Genomic DNA, 17,974 nt, shown 5'->3' on the forward strand with positions numbered 1-17,974 from the left:
CCTGTGCAGGGCCTGGCACGTCTCTGTCTGACATACTGTTAGATCAAATAAATAAATAAAAAGGAAATTAAAACACCCCAAAAAAGTCTAACCCAAATTTTCTCACTTCACTAAACAATAAATAAACCCTTTTTTTCCCCCCACTAAGGCTATTTTCACACTAGCATGTCGTAGTTTTATTCCGGCCATCTCTCGGCATGTTTGCCGTGCTACCGCTGGAACCCCGTCCCGCCCCCATTCTAGTCAATGGGGCTGGAGCGGTAGCGGCAGCACCAGTGGCAGCACTTATCCGACAGGCTGTTCAACCGCCGGAACAGCCTGCCGGAGTTCCTTGCCGCTAGTGTGAAACTAGCCTTATACATGCCAAAGAGGGCATTAGAACATATAACTGCAACGATGAACGGCAATAGGCCCTTACTTTTTTCACTAATACACGCCATAAAAGGCTTTAGAACATATAACTGCACCGCTGAACGGCAATAGGCCCTTACTTTTTGCCAATAATACACGCCACAAAATGCTTTAGAACATATAACTGCACAGCAGAACGGCAAATAATATGTATTTTTGTCCCACTAATACATGCCAAAAAGGGCTGTAATTTTCTCACTTCACCACACAATGGCAAATACTTTTTTTGTGCCACTAATACACGCAAAAAAGGGTTTTAGAACATATAACTGCACCGCTAAAAGGCAAATAATATATATTTTTTTGCCACTAATACACGCCAAAATGGCTGTTATTTTCTCACTTCACCACACAACGGCTAATAAGCCTTTTTTTCCCACTAATACAAGCCAAAAATGCTTTAGAACTTATAACTGCACCGCACAAGGGCAAATAAGAAGTAGAAATATTTCCTCATAATAAACCCTGTTAATGGCTGTATCAAACAGCACTTGCACCCCAATAAGAAGAACGGTTTGCTGGAATTACAAAGCTATATAATGGCAATTATGGATCCCCAGTCAGTGCAGAAAGGTGTAATAGGATTGTTCCTATTACCCAGGCTGTAAACTCCCCTACTGAACCCTGTTCTGCTTCAGTACTGTGGAATAATTCCTCCCTATCCTTTCCCTGAACGTCTATACAGCAAAATAAAAGTTTTAAAGTCTCTTCTACCACTGTCTCTAGCACCTGTTAACGTCTCTCCCTGCACTAAGTACACTGGAAAATGGCTGAATCCAAGATTGCTGAGGCTATTTATAGGGCTGTGACATCACAGGGCTGGCTGGCTGCTGATTGGCTGCATGCATGGCATTGTGGGAGATCTCTCATTCCCACAGTGCTTTGCTCCATGTCCTAACACATGCAGCAGCCATTTTAGGAAAAAATGTGATTCGTTACCACAAAACTTCAGGAAATTCGGATTCGGTGCAAATCAAATTTTTCCTGAAATTCTGATCGAATTCCACTTCGTCAACTTCAATTCTCCCATCTCTAGTGGCTATACAATGCTACTAGAACAGTTTTTTTTACAAAATAAACAAGACACTTCATAAAAGAAATACTTCATTTTGCAGAAAACACAATGATCAAAATTAGAGAACATCAATGACTGTAGCACAGAGAAAAATTACAACTAAATCTCCTGAAGGTTGCAACAGCCAACAATTCGAAGGAAGTGTACAGGCCTTTGCTTTGAATGACTCCAGGACATCTGCGGCCACAGGACATCTCTCATCTCTCACACTGCTCTAGCGTGATTTTGGTCCACCTTTCTTTCAGTCTCTTCCACAGTTAGGTGACTGGAGTGGGTTTCTTGACCATAACTTTGTCACAAGGATTTTCCAGAGGTTTTCTATTGGGTTTAGATCAGGACTCTGGGCTGGCCATTTCATTGTTTCAATGTTTTCAGTTTCAAGAAACTGCTTTACCCATTTTGATGTGTGACTGGGGGCATTGTCCTGCATGAAAATTGCTGGCTGATTGAGTGATGAATGCAGGGACAAAACCACATGCTGTGGAAGAAGGTTCTGAAAGACATTTTCATTCAGTCTGCCATGCAGCAGTATAAGAGGCCCAACTCCTTCTGCCAAAAACATTCCACAAACCCTGACACTTCTTCCTTCACTTTTCACTGACTTCTTTACACATTTTGGGTTCAGTCTTTCTCCAGTTTTACGACGAACATGATTTCCCATTGGACCCAAATAAATTAAATTTGCTTTCATGACTAAATTGTTCTTTGGACCCCTTGTCCTCTGTCCACACAACATGCTCTTCAGCAAAGGTTAGTCTAGCCTTTTATTTTTGCTAATAGGAGGTTTGGTCACAACAGAGTGGGCTTTCAGTCCAAATGCTCTTAAACAGACTTGAGACACTGTGTGACAAGACAGATCTTTACTTTGTTCAATGTTCAACCAATTGCCTATTGAGATTATCCACATTATCCTGTTGTCTCTTGCATTTGTCTTTTGTGGATGACCAGCCTTCTTGGGGGACTTGAATGAGTTGGTGATGTTGTAAAGATGCAATATTCTAGAAATCACTGATTTGGAACAACCAACTTCTTTTTCAATGGTTGAGAGGGTCATCTCTTTGGCCTTCATCTGGACAACCTGCTGTTGGAGGGTTTCAGTCACTTTAGAACGGCTCACCATCTTGCAAAGTCAGTGAAAACTGTAATGGTAAACTGACAGTTTAATAGGGTTTGTCAGACAATTAAAGAAATTAGCACCAGATGCCAGATTAACACCAATAACTGGGAGGTATCTGAAAGTGTTCTCTAATTTTGATCAGTGTTCCTTTTAAAACAACTCATCAAAGTTTTTTATACTGTGCTTCAGAATATATGTAACTCGTGAAATATGCTCAAAATATTGCTCTTTTACAGTGATGATCGGCAGGGGCAATATTCAAATTTGAGATATTTCTCGAATATTTTGTAGAATATTCGTCATATATTCGCGAATTCGAGATTATATTCTTGATTGCGAAAAATCAGCATTGTAATATTCGCCTAATGCGCGCGAAATACAGGCGTGGGTCACTTGTGCTACATTTTTCAAGCTGGTATAAGTTCCCTGAGACTGGAGAAAATGGTTGGCACGGCAGAACAATGGAATAGCTTTATATGCAGATAGAGTGCTCCAATATATTTGCACTTGCGAATTTTCGGCAAAAGTAAGGTGGAGGCAACTTTTCTATTGGTTGCTAGGGATGTTGCTAAGCTGTGACAAAGCCTTCTCATTGGCCCACAAGCTAGAAGAAGGGCGGGATGATCACCTAATGTGTACTGTGTTAAAAAAATAAAAATAAACGAATATTAGATTTTACGAATATATAGCGCTATATTCTAAATATTCGCGAAATCTCGAAGTGCCGATATTCGCTATTAAAATTCGCTATTCGAATATTCGCCCTCAACACTACTCTTTTACTCCTTTTTGGATATTTTTTTGAAACTTGGATACTTTTGAAATTAAGTAAGTAATGGATGGATAGACAGACGGATACATTTCCTGAATACAGGACATATTATGTCCACGTGTGTGCTTTGTTCTGTTAGTTGGTGAAACCACACGTACTGTAACTAACATCCTGGTGCTGACATAGCATGTAATCCATGTCAAATTCTGTAATTGGAAACCAGGACAATGGACAGAGTACAATACTCAGTGTAAGGGATAATGCTTTCAAGAAATAGCTTGTACTCAATGGAACTTTGTAGTCATGAAAAAAATCATTCACAATGGAAAGACTTCCACAAGTCATGTTTTCCAGAAAGACTGGTTGTACCAGTACTACTTCTTTGACTAAAGATCTGTAAACTATGTCTTAATGACTGATCCTGACAACCAACAAGCTCTAATAGCAAAACATGCTCTTACCAAAATCATCATATGACCCTGACTCACATAGTCCATGACAGCTCGCATGTTATATCACTAGGTTGTATCAGAAAAATACATCACAGAATGAACCTGTTGACTGTTTAAATTAGGTTTCTTTTCTTTGCCATAATGTTCAACTGTAAGAGTACGTTCACAAGACAAATTTTATCTGCCTACGAACTTTTTTCATGTGGTTTTTGTCACTACCAGCGCTGGCAAACGCGATTCTCTGCGTACCTGCTGACCTCCGGTTGCCAGGTAGATAGTCTTATCTTTCGCATCAGGTTTTCTAACGTCATAGCTTACGTCACTGCGGGTGGCCACTTGACCAGGAAATGTAGGGTATTTAAAACAGGCAATCTGTTGGTCACAGATTGGTTCTTGGCTTCTGCCTGACATATTTGGACCTGGACTTGACCGCTCGTGTACGACCTTGGCTTGGTATTGTTTAGTGATCTGCTTTCTTATTAGGCTTCATTGTTCTCTCTTGGGTTTGATCTGGTACGTTTGACTCTGAGTACTTAGGTTCTGGATTTTTCACTTGTTCCTTCTCCCTCGTGACAATTTTGATGCGTTTTTTTTTTTTTTTTACACCTTTTTAATCAATGAGTGTTCTATACAAAACTGCATTTTTAGCTAGTGATTTTTAGCATGGACCTAAGCTAAAAACTGTGCAGAAAATTAGCAAAAAATGCATGGACACACACAGAGCTGTTTTTTTTATTCTTCCCATTTTAATGGGAGATTCAGGGGCCTAGACTGTTGGTGCACCTCAGCTTCTCAAGCCCTCCCCCACCCTTCCTCAGTGCCCTTCATTTGCATGAAGAACCTTCTCGGGAAGGTGACAACCAATTTTCACAAGACAGGTATCAATTCAATCAACAGGAACAACCCTAGCAGGCAGTTGTTTGTATGGTTTAATAAAGTCTGCCGACTAGGAAAAATAGATTGCATTGACCATCTCCAGTAGGTAAGAGGAAGGAAGTGTACTGACCTAGAGAGAAAATGTTACATCAGACCTGTAAAATATCTATGTTCCATCCAGGTAAAATACATTTTTAAAAAATGTGGTTTCTATTCTACCAGAATGCCAACCCCTCCATCTATAAAACAACCTTCTTTATCCATTATGAAATTGGAATACAGGGATATAGTAGTCGATTTCCACAATGCAGCTATTAGCAGCCTGGCTGCCACATGAAGAAGTCTCATCAGAGATTTTTGAACTGGATTTAGATAAGCCGGCAATAGCTGGATGGACAAAAATTATGCTAGGGTTGTCTAGGGCCTTGATAATAGGGAAAGGTTCCGGACGAGGTAGTCCTTTCAGGGCGATGACTCCGTATTAGGAGGTCATCAGGGTGTACTAGCCGGATCAGGGCATACTAGAGACAGTATAGGACCCCTAGCCCCGTCTTTGCACATGCAATGAATGATCACGACCTTTGATGTGACAGCAAGTACCTCAAGTACAGGAATATATGAGCCTTCATTGAGTGGATACGTGTCTGAGCTAAATTTGCATGGTGCAATTTAACTAGACTGGTAATATCCACCCATTCTTTACCAGTCTGACTTAAGACACACCCTCCTTAGGGTTGTTGTAAGTACACATACGTGTTGCTAGCAGAACCATTGTAGCACCCCTGTGTGGGTTTGCAGACCCTTTTCTCCTAGCACGATTATTTTTTTGTTGAGGTTGGTTTTCTGTTTGTTTGTTTTTGTAGAATATGCAGATAAAAAGAAAAATATATATTTTTCCAAAGTTTCATTTTTTTTTTGCAGTATTAACACACAAGAAAAGTTAAATAAATTAGGTATTATTGTAATTGTACTGACCTAGGGAATGAAATTAACTGGTAAGTTTTACAGCATAGGGAACACCATAAAAATAAAACACATAAAACTGTGGCTGAATTGTGTTTTCTTTTTCAATTCCACCCCATTTGGAATATTTATTCGCCTCCCACTACATTGTTTGCAATAGTAAATGGTGCCATCAAAAAGTACAACCTGTCTCACAAAAAAAGCCCTCATACGGCTAAGTTAAAAGTGAAACACGAAAATACAAAAACAGAAAATAACCTTATAATGAAGTAATTAAAGATTCCAGGACAGGCTGCAGATTTTCAGATCCATAGCAGGTCTGCCACTTTACAAATCACTAGTCAGACCACACAAGGAGGACTGTGTGCAGTTCAGGGCTCCTGTGAACAAGGCAGACATAGCAGAGCTGGAGAGGGTTCATTCTTAAATGAAAAGGAGATGAAATTTTTGAAAAATTAAGACTCCCATTCTTTATTTTATTTTCTGCCAAACATCCATAAAATGCTTATAAATCCACCAAGTTGACTGATTATATCAGGCATCACCAATTATTTGTCACATTGCAGAGATTTATCTTTCCAGGATTTTGTAATTGTCTAACCTTCTTAACTTTGCAACTTTTCTAATTAGTTCATTAAAATTTTTAGAAAATTAATGTGAATATTTTTTTGAACATTGGATATAACAAAGTTATAGTCTAAGGCTACATTCACACTTGCGTTTGGTGCAGATCCGTCATGGATCTGCACAGATGGATCCGTTCAGATAAAATTAAAACTTTTTCATCTGTTCAGAACGGATCCGTCTTGAACACCATTGAAAGTCAATAGAGGACGGATCCGTTTTCTATTGTGCCAGATTGTGTCATAAAAAACAGATCCGTCACCATTGACTTACATTTAGAGTTGAGCGGACACCTGGATGTTCGGGTTCGACGGGTTCGGCCGAACTTCACAAAAAAGTTAGAGTTCGGGACCCGAACTTGACCGAAACTTGACCCCAATGGGGACCCGAACTTTTGAGCACTAAAATGGCTGTAAAAATGTCATGGAAAGGGCTAGAGGGCTGCAAATGACATCAAAATGTAGTTAAGAGCATGGCAAGTGCTCTGCAAACAAATGTGGATAGGGAAATGACTTTAAATAACATAAAATACGTAAAAATAAAAAATTATAATCTTGATCTAGGAGGACGAGGTCCATATGGAGTAGGAGGTTGAGGATGTGGTGGTGTATGTGGAAGCGGCGGTGGAGGAGGAAGCCTACACTGCTTTTTGGTTATAAATTTATTTTTATTTTTTAAATTAGGGTACACCCCAAAACATTGGGAAATATAATCTGTGATAAAGCCCCCTGCCTTGCTAAACACACGTTCAGACAATACACTGGCTGCAGGGCAGGCCAGCACCTCCAAGGCGTAAAGGGCAAGCTCAGGCCATGTGCCCAAGTTGGAGACCCAGAAGTTGAAGGGGGCAGACCCATCATTCAGTACGTGTAGACGTGTGCACACATACTGCTCCACCATGTTGGTGAAATGCTGCCTCCTGCTAAGATGTTCCATATCAGCTGGTGGTGCTGGTTGTTGTGGCGTGCTGACAAAGCTTTTCCACATTTCGGTCATGCTAACCCTGCATTCTGAGGTGCTGGCGGTGCCCCAGCTGCGTTGGTGACCTCTTCCTCATCCTCTGCCATTGCCTTGTGCTTCCACTGTGCCCCCGCTTGTCAGGTGGGAATGCCACCAGCAGCGCGTCTACCAGCGCTCGCTTGTACTAGCGCATCTTACGATCACGCTCCAGTGACGGAATTAAGGACGGTACATTGTCCTTGTAATTGGGGATCCAGCAGCGTGGCCACCCAGTAATCAGCACACGTTAGAATGTGGGCAACTCGGCGGTTGTTGTGGAGACACTGCAGCATGTAATCGCTTATGTGTGCCAGGCTGCCCAGAGGCAACGAAAAGCTGTCCTCTGTGGGAGGTGTATCGTCTGTGTCCTCTGTATCCCCCTAGCCATGCACCAGTGATGGCCCTGAGCTGGTCTGGGTGCCACCCTGCTGTGAACATTGTTCCTCCTCCTCCATCTCCTCCTCCTCATCCTCCACCTCCTCATCCTCCAGAACTGTGCCCTGGCTGGACAATTGTGTACCTGGCTTCTGAGGGTGAATGAACCCACCCTCGGAGCCGCTTGTGAATGACTGGCCGGAAACCCTACAAAATGATCTCTCTTCCTCCTCCTCCTCCTGTGCCACATCCTCTTCCATCATCGCCAGGAGCGTTTTTTCAAGGAGGCATAGAAGTGGCATAGTAACGCTGAGAACGGCATTATCGGCACTGGCCACGTTGATGGAGTACTCGAAACAGCGCAACAAGGAACACAGGTCTCGCATGGAGGCCCAGTCATTGGTGGTGAAGTGGTGCTGCTCCGCCGAGCGACTCACCCATGCGTGCTGCAGCTGAAACTCCACTATTGCCTGCTGCTGCTCGCACAGTCTGGCCAGCATGTGCAAGGTGGAGTTCCACCTTGTGGGCACGTCGCATATGAGGCGGTGAGCGGGAAGGCCGAAGTTACTCTGCAGCACTGACAATCAAGTAGCAGGGTGAGAACGCCGAAAGCACGCGCAGACGGCCCGCACTTTATGCAGCAGCTCTGACATATAGGGGTAATTTTTAAGCAATCTCTGCATCACCAAATTCAGCACATGCGCCAGGCAAGGGATGTGCGTCAAACTGGCTAGTCCCAGAGCTGCTACGAGATTTCGCCCATTATCGCACACCACCAGGCCGGGCTTGAGGCTCACTGGCACCAACCACTCATCGGTCTGTTGTTCAAGGCCCGTCCACAGCTCCTGCGCAGTGTGGGGTTTGTCCCCCAAACAAATAAGTTTTAAAACTGCCTGCTGTCGTTTACCCCTGGCTGTGCTGAAGTTGGTGGTGAAGGTGTTACGCTGACCGGATGAGGAGCTGGTAGAGGATGAGAAAGCAGAGTAGGAGGATGAAGCAACAGGAGGCAAACTGAAGCGCCCTGCAATCCTCGGTGGTGGAAGGACATGCGTCAAACTGCTATCCGCCTCAGGCCCAGCCGCCACTGCATTTACCCAGTGTGCTGTTATGGAGATATAACGTCCCTGACCGTGCTTACTGGTCCACGTATCCGTAGTGAGGTGCACCTTGCCACAGATGGCGTTGCGCAGTGCACACCTGATTTTGTCCCCTACTTGGTTGTGCAGGGAAGGGATGGCTCGCCTGGAAAAGTAGTGGTGGCTGGGCACAACATACTGTGGGACAGCCACCGCCATAAGGCCTTTAAAACTATCCATCTCCACCAGACGGAATGACAGCATTTCAAAGGCCATTCATTTAGAAATGCTGGCATTCAGGGCTAGGGATCGTGAGTGGGTAGGGGGGTACTTCCTCTTCCTCTCCAGTGTTTGGGAGATGGAGAGCTGAATGCTTCCATGGGACATTGTGGAGATGCTTGGTGACCCAGGTGGTGGTGTTGCTGGAAGATCCTCTGTTTGCAGGATGGCAGGTGGCACTGTCACTCCAGAGGTGGATGAAGAGGCCGAGACTGCAGCAGAAGAGGAAGCAGGAGGAGCCATAGACCTTTCTTGGTTTTTGAGGTGTCTACTCCACTGCAGCTCGTGCTTTGCACTTAAATGCCTGGTCATGCAGGTTGTGCTCAGGTTGAGAACGTTTATGCCTCGCTTCAGGCTCTGATTGCACAGCGTGCAAACCACTCGTGTCTTGTCGTCAGCACATTGTTTGAAGAACTGCCACGCCAGAGAACTCCTTGGAGCTGGCTTTGGTGTGCTCGGTCCCTTGCTGCGGTGAGCAGTAGCAGGCGTACTGTCTAGAGGACGACCGCTCTGCTTTTGCACCCTGCTCCCTCTTCTTCTGTGCTGGTGGCTATGTGCGACCAACGACTATTCCTCCGAACTACATAGGTCACTCGCATGACCTTGATTCCATGTGGGGTCGAGGACCTCATCGTCCTCCACATCATTTTCCACCCAGTCTTCACACCTGCCCTCCTTGTCGGTCTGCACACTTTCGAAAGCTCCAGCAGTTGGCACCTGTGTTTCGTCATCATCCGAGACGTGCTGCGATGGTCCTCCCATGTACTCATCTTGAAAGATAAGTGGTTGGGCATCTGTGCACTCAATCTCTTCCACTTCTGGGGCAGGGCTATGTGGATGGCCCTGGGAAACCCTGCTAACAGAGTCATCAAAAATTAGAAGAGACTGCTGCATGACTTGGGGCTCAGACTGCTTGGCTGATTTGCAAGGGGGTGAGGTGAAAGATTGATGGACATCGGCTGCAGGTGCAAACTCAGATTTTTCAGCAGAAAACTGGGTAGGAGACAATGTAAAGGAACTGGAGGCACTGTCAGCAACCCAATCTACTATCGCCTGTACTTGTTCAGGCCTCACCATTTGTAGAGTCGCATTAGGCCCGACCAAATACCGCTGCAGGTTCTGTCGTCTACTCTCACCTGAGGAAGGGGTTTCACTTGTGCGTGTAACTGGCACAGATTGACCACGTCCTCTCCCTGCAACAGGAGCTGCACCAGCAGCACCACGACCTGGGCCACGTCCCTTATTTGACGCTCTCCTCATATTTCTTTAAATTTAGGATCTTGCCCTAAATGGGTGTTTGTTTAATAACTGAATATGACAGCAGTATATAACCCTGGAATTTCAAACGTCTTGATGCTGCAAGGGTGGAAAAATTTAGTATTTTGCCCAAAATAGGGTGTTTTATTAATAGAAGAATATAACCCCTGTACATAAAGGGTGTATCTCACACGCCCTGACCCACACTAGGCCGCAATTAAAGATTTATGCCCAAAATGGCTGTATTTCAAATAACTGAATATAATCCCTATATATAAAGGGTGTATCTCACAATGACATCTGGAGTAAAGGCTGCCAAATAATATTTTTTTGCCCAAACGGGTGTTTGTTTAATAACTGAAATTGACAGCAGTATAAAACCATGGAATTTCAAACGTCTTGATGCTGCAAGGGCGGAAAAATTGTGTATTTTGCCCAAAAAAGGGTATTTTATTAATAGAAGAATCTAACCCCTGTATATAAAGGGTGTATCTCACACGCCCTGATCCACACTAGGCCGCAATTAAAGATTTGTGCCCAAAATGGCTGTATTTCAAATAACTGAATATAACCCCTGTATATAAAGGGTGTTTCTCGCACGCCCTGACCCACACTAGGCCGCAATTAAAGATTTGTGCCCAAAATGGCTGTATTTCAGATAACTCAGGGCTCGACAAATCCCAGGCGCCAGGTCGCCATGGCGACCAGGTTGGGTATTTGTCAGCCCGTTTTCAAAGGTGCCCGGGCGATGGGTGCGGAGCTGCCGTTCTGTCCGGAGGCAGCACCGTTTGAAGCAGCTCCGTCACAGCACACAATAGCAGAGACGCTGGCAGCAGGGAGGGGAGGGGCTCGGGAGGAGTGTAATCTGATCCTAGAGTGGAAGCTGCTTCTGCCAGCCCCTCCCCTCCCCGCCCACCAACCAATCAGAGCTGAGGCAAGGCAAGCACTAGCAGCTCTGAGTCACTGACACAAGTACAGGTTGTCTAAGTAAGAAAGAATCGAATGAGTCTCAGGTTAAAAGAATCTAAAGATCCGACTTAGTTAGTGACTCATTCGATTCTTTGAGTTAAAAGAACAGGTTACACTGAGGCTGTGCTGATGCTTTTGCAGCAGTGATAAGACAGTGACAGGACACAGTTTAGATTACAGTGTGAATTAACCCTTTAGGATCAAATTGGCTTCTCAAGGAGATCTATATGTTAAAGGCATCCCTTCTTCTGTCTCATTCAGTAGCTATAGAACTAAGGCTACTTTCACACTTGCGGCAGGATGGATCTGGCAGGCTGTTCACCCTGTCAGATCCGTCCTTCCGCTGTTTCGCCGGACCGCAGCTCTGTCCCCATTGACTATAATGGGGGCAGAGCTCTGGCGCAGCACGGCAGTGCATGGTAAAAGTACTGCATGTCCAACTTTTTAGTCCGGCGGCCTCTCACCGCGAACTGCCATGCTGCGCCGGAGCTCCACCCCCGTCCCCATTATAGTCAATAGGGTCCGGGGACGGAGCGGCGGTATATGTAACATGGTATACAGCATTATTGGGGGGGCTCTATGGAAAAGTGGGGGGGGAGCACTATGGGGGCACCTACTGGGGGCTTTATGACGCGGCTCTGCCTGGCTCCTAACTTTTTTAGCTGGCTCCTAGATTCCAAGGAAATTTTTTAAGCCCTGAAATAACTGAATATAACCCCTGTATATAAAGGGTGTTTCTCACACGCCCTGACCCACACTAGGCCAAAATTAAAGATTTGTGCCCAAAATGGCTGTATTTCAAATAACTGAATAAAACCCCTGTATATAAAGGGTGTATCTCACACGCCCTGATCCAGACTAGGCCTCAATTAAATTTGTTTGCCCAAAATGGCTGTATTTCAAATACCTGAATAGAACCGCTGTATATAAAGAGTGTATTTCACACGTTCTGATCCAGACTAGGCCTCAATTAAATTTGTTTGCCCAAAATGGCTGTATTTCAAATAACTGAATATAACCCCTGTATATAAAGGGTGTATCTCACAATGACATCTGCAGCAAAGGCTGCCAAATAATTTTTTTTTGCCCAAACGGGTGTTTGTTTAATAACTGAATATGACAACAGTATATAACCCTGGAATTTCAAACGTCTTGATGCTGCAAGGGCGGAAAAATTGTGTATTTTGCCCAAAAAATGGTGTTTTTAAAAACCCAGAAAGTTATGGCTGTATTTCTAGCTTAAATAGCACACTGACTTATCCAGATGTTGTATATTGCCAAAAAAGTGTGTTTTTTTTACTAACAGAATATGAAAGCTGTATATATTAAACTTGAATTTCACACTTGCAGATCTGTAAAAATAGTGGATTTTGGCAAAAAAAAAAGGGTGTTTTAAAAACCCAGAAAATTATGGCTGTATTTCTAGCTTAATTTGAACACTGACTAATCCAGATGTTGTATATTGCCCAAAAAGTTTTTTTTTTTTTTACTAACAGAATATGAAAGCTGTATATAACGTTTGAATTTCACACATTCAGATGCAGCTAGGGATGTAAAATAGTGTATTTTGCACAAAAAGGGTGTTTTAAAAAACCCAGAAAATTATGGCTGTATTTCTAGCTTAAATTTCACACTGACTAATCCTGCAAATGCACCAAATGTTGTATTTTGCCAAAAAAGGGTGATTTTTTACAACCAGATTATTAGTGCAGTTTCCCAAGATTGGATTTCAATGTCACAAAAGCTCAGATGCAGTGCTGGTGCACTGAGCTTGCATAAAATGGCCGCCGCCGCCGCCCATTTAACTAACAGACGGATAAAAGTTTATTTTTTTCGGTCACTGGGCTCAGGGCAGGATAAAAAGATTGTGCCTTGCACCCACACAACTAAATATATGTCGATTGCTGAGTTAGATTCACGTTTAGGGTTGAGCGAACCCGAACTGTAAAGTTCGGGTTCGTACCGAACTTTACGGTGTTCGGCACCCGAACCCGAACATTTCAGTAAAAGTTCGGGTTCGGTGTTTGGGTAATATTAATATACCATCGGATTGGAGTTTTCTCCAATCCGATGGTATATTTTAACTTGAAGCGTCCCCATCACCATAGGAACGCCTCTATGTTAGAATATACCATCGGATTTGAGTTAGATCGTGAAAACTCAGATCCGACAGTATATTCTAACACAGAGTTCCTATAGTGATGGGGACGCTTCAAGTTAGAATATACTGAGAACTGTGGACATAACGGCCCCCTGCTGCCTGGCAGCACCTGATCTCTTACAGGGGGCTTTGATCCGCACAATTAACCCCTCAGGTGCCGCACCTGAGGGGTTAATTGTGCAGATCACAGCCCCCTGTAAGAGATCAGGTGCTGCCAGGCAGCAGGGGGCCAGACCCCCTTCCCTCCTCAGTATTAAAATCATTGGTGGCCAGTGCAGCCCTCTCCCTCCCTCCCCAGTATTAAAATCATTGGTGGCCATTGAGGCCCCCCCCTCCCTATTAAAATCATTGGTGGCTAGTGCGGCCCCCTAGCCCCTATTAAAATCATTGGTGGCTAGTGCAGCCCCCCACCCCACCCACCCACTATTAAAATCATTGGTGTCCAGTGCGGTGTCCCCTCTCCCCCCCCCTAATTAAAATCATTGGTTGACAACCCCCCTCCCCCCCATCATTGGTGGCAGCGGAGAGGCAGTTCCGATCGGAGTCGCAGTTTAATCGCTGGGTCTCCGATCGGTTACCATGGCAGCCAGAATGCTACTGCAGTCCTGGCTGCCATGGTTACTTAGCACTTTTAGCAGCATTATACTTACATGCGCTGTCTGTGGCCGGCGCTCCTCCTACTGGTAGGTAAAAGGTCTGTGCGGCGCATTGCTTATAGCACAGACCTGTCACTTACCAGTAGTAGGAGCGCCTGGCCGGCCACAGACAGCGCACGTAAGCATAATGCTGCTAAAAGTGCTAAGTAACCATGGCAGCCAGGACTGCAGTAGCGTCCTGGCTGCCATGGTAACCGATCGGAGCCCCAGCGATTAAACTGGGACTCCGATCGGAACTGCCGCTCCGCTGCTGCTAATGATGGGGGGGAGGGGGGTTGTTAACCTGTGGCCACTGCCACCAATGATTTTAATTAGGGGTGGGGGGGAGAGGGGAGGCTGCACTGGACACCAATGATTTTAATAGGGGGGGGCCGCACTAACCACCAATGAATTTAATAGGGGGGCGTGGGTGGGGGGGCTGCACTGGCCACCAATGATTTTAATACTGGGGAGGGAGGGGGGCTGCACTGGCCACCAATGATTTTAATACTGGGGAGAGAGGGGGGTCTGGCCTCTGCTGCCTGGCAGCACCCATTCTCTTACAGGGGGCTGAGATCCGCACAATTAACCCCTCAGGTGCGGCACCTGAGGGGTTAATTGTGTGGATCACAGCCCCCTGTAAGAGATCGGGTGCTGCCAGGCAGCAGGGGGCAGTTATGTACACAGTTCTTAGTATATTCTAACTTGAAGCGTCCCCATCACCATGGGAACGCCTCTGTGTTAGAATATACTGTCGGATCTGAGTTTTCACGATCGTGAAAACTCAGATCTGAAAAAGCTAATACTATTATTTTCCGTTATAACCATGTTATAGCAGAAAATAATGAAGTGAAGTTCGGGTCCCCATTGACTTTTTTTTAAAGTTCGGCCGAACTCCCCAAACCCGAACATCTAGGTGTTCGCTCAACTCTATTCACATTCTGAACCAAAGATTCTCTCCTATTCTCTCCCTGAAATCACCAGCAGCATCCTCTCCCTACACTAGTAACAGCAGAGTGACGTGCAGCGCTACGTGACTCCAGCTTATATACACTGCGTGCAGAATTATTAGGCAAATGAGTATTTTGACCACATCATCCTCTTTATGCATGTTGTCTTACTCCAAGCTGTATAGACTCGAAAGCCTACTACCAATTAAGCATATTAGGTGATGTGCATCTCTGTAATGAGAAGGGGCGTGGTCTAATGACATCAACACCCTATATTAGGTGTGCATAATTATTAGGCAAAATGGGTCAAAAGAAGGACTTGACAGGGTCAGAAAAGTCAAAAATAGTGAGATATCTTGCAGAGGGATGCAGCACTCTTAAAATTGCAAAGCTTCTGAAGCGTGATCATCGAACAATCAAGCGTTTCATTCAAAATAGTCAACAGGGTCGCAAGAAGCGTGTGGAAAAACCAAGGCGCAAAATAACTGCCCATGAACTGAGAAAAGTCAAGCGTGCAGCTGCCAAGATGCCACTTGCCACCAGTTTGGCCATATTTCAGAGCTGCAACATCACTGGAGTGCCCAAAAGCACAAGGTGTGCAATACTCAGAGACATGGCCAAGGTAAGAAAGGCTGAAAGACGACCACCACTGAACAAGACACACAAGCTGAAACGTCAAGACTGGGCCAAGAAATATCTCAAGACTGATTTTTCTAAGGTTTTATGGACTGATGAAATGAGAGTGAGTCTTGATGGGCTAGATGGATGGGCCCGTGGCTGGATTGGTAAAGGGCAGAGAGCTCCAGTCCGACTCAGACGCCAGCAAGGTGGAGGTGGAGTACTGGTTTGGGCTGGTATCATCAAAGATGAGCTTGTGGGGCCTTTTCGGGTTGAGGATGGAGTCAAGCTCAAGTCCCAGTCCTACTGCCAGTTTCTGGAAGACACCTTCTTCAAGCAGTGGTACAGGAAGAAGTCTGCATCCTTCAAGAAAAACATGATTTTCATGCAGGACAATGCTCCATCACACGCGTCCAAGTACTCCACAGCGTGGCTGGCAAGAAAGGGTATAAAAGAAGAAAATCTAATGACATGGCCTCCTTGTTCACCTGATCTGAACCCCATTGAGAACCTGTGGTCCATCATCAAATGTAAGATTTACAAGGAGGGAAAACAGTACACCTCTCTGAACAGTGTCTGGGAGGCTGTCGTTGCTGCTGCACGCAATGTTGATGGTGAACAGATCAAAACACTGAAAGAATCCATGGATGGCAGGCTTTTGAGTGTCCTTGCAAAGAAAGGTGGCTATATTGGTCACTGATTTGTTTTTGTTTTGTTTTTGAATGTCAGAAATGTATATTTGTGAATGTTGAGATGTTATATTGGTTTCACTGGTAAAAATAAATAATTGAAATGGGTATATATTTGTTTTTTGTTAAGTTGCCTAATAATTATGCACAGTAATAGTCACCTGCACACACAGATATCCCCCTAAAATAGCTAAAACTAAAAACAAACTAAAAACTACTTCCAAAAATATTCAGCTTTGATATTAATGAGTTTTTTGGGTTCATTGAGAACATGGTTGTTGTTCAATATTAAAATTAATCCTCAAAAATACAACTTGCCTAATAATTCTGCACTCCCTGTAGAGGCAGGGTCACATGCTGCACTGGCCAATCACAGCCATACCATTAGTAGGCATGGCTGTGATGGCTTCTAAGGGCACAGAGTTAAACGCTTGCTGATTGGCTGCTCTGCAGCCTTTTAAAAAGCGCCAAGAAAGCGCCGAACACCGAACCCAAACCCGAACTTTTAATAAAATGTTCGGGTTCGGGTCCAGGGTCCAAAAATCTTAAAGTTCGGTACGAACCCGAACTTTACAGTTCGGGTTCGCTCAACCCTACTTACATTGTGTGTCAAAACGGATCCGTTTGGCTCAGTTTCGTCAGACGGACACCAAAACGCTGCAAGCAGCCTCCGGAATGCAGACAGAACAGAATACAGACGGAACAGAGGCAAACTGTTGCAATCGGAGCGGATCCTTTTTCATTCAGAATGCATTAGGGCAAAACTGATCCATTTTGGACTGCTTGTGTGAGCCCTGAACGGATTTCACAAACAGAAACCAAAACGCGAGTGTGAAAGTAGCTTAACATTGAGCATGAAAGTAGACATGAAGGAGATGTCATATGTATTTAGGTATTGGGGTGCTGTACTTGACCTGCAGATTGAGTTTATTTTGAAAAGTGTAAAATTTATCTTGAGTAATAATGTACAACAAAGGAAGGGCTGTGCGATGGACACTTGATTCGCCCCAAGTTATGCTAATCTGGCTATGGAGCACTTTGGAGTGCCTATAAGTACTAAGGGGGGGAGGGGGGCGTGGGGGGCAGTCCACCCGGGGTCCTGGCTCTCAGCGGGGTGCCAGAAGCAATAAGCGCTTCCATCAATACTGAATCAATACTCCTTCAGGCCAGCGTCGCACAGAATGGTGAAGCAGGAGGACTTCTCCCTGTTCCACCATTCAGCCTGCAGGCACAGATTGCGCTGCCGGCTTATGTGGGCGGAGCCTGCAGGCTGGAAATCTGCATAAGCTCCTCCCACACAGTGCTGCAGAGCGATCTGTGACTGCAGGGAAGAGAGGTATGTGAGCTTCAGAAGCGGGACAAGGTGAGTAGTTACTTTTTTGTTTTTAATACAGAGGGGGCACAGAGGACTTTATTACTATGGAGGGGGCACAAAGGACTTTATTACTATGGACGGGCACAGAAGGCTTTATTACTTTGGAGGGGGCACAGACAGAGGACTTTATTACTATGGACGGGGCACAGAGGACTTTATTACTATGGAGGGGGCACAGAGGGCATTACTATTATGGAGGGGGCACAGAGGGCATTACTAATGTGAAGGGGGCACAATGGGCATTTCTACTAAGGAGGGGGCACAGAGCCAGAGGGCATTACTACAATGAAGGGGGCACAGT

The sequence above is a fragment of the Bufo bufo genome, chromosome 6 (assembly GCF_905171765.1).
Source record: "Bufo bufo chromosome 6, aBufBuf1.1, whole genome shotgun sequence".
Lineage (NCBI taxonomy): Eukaryota > Metazoa > Chordata > Amphibia > Anura > Bufonidae > Bufo > Bufo bufo.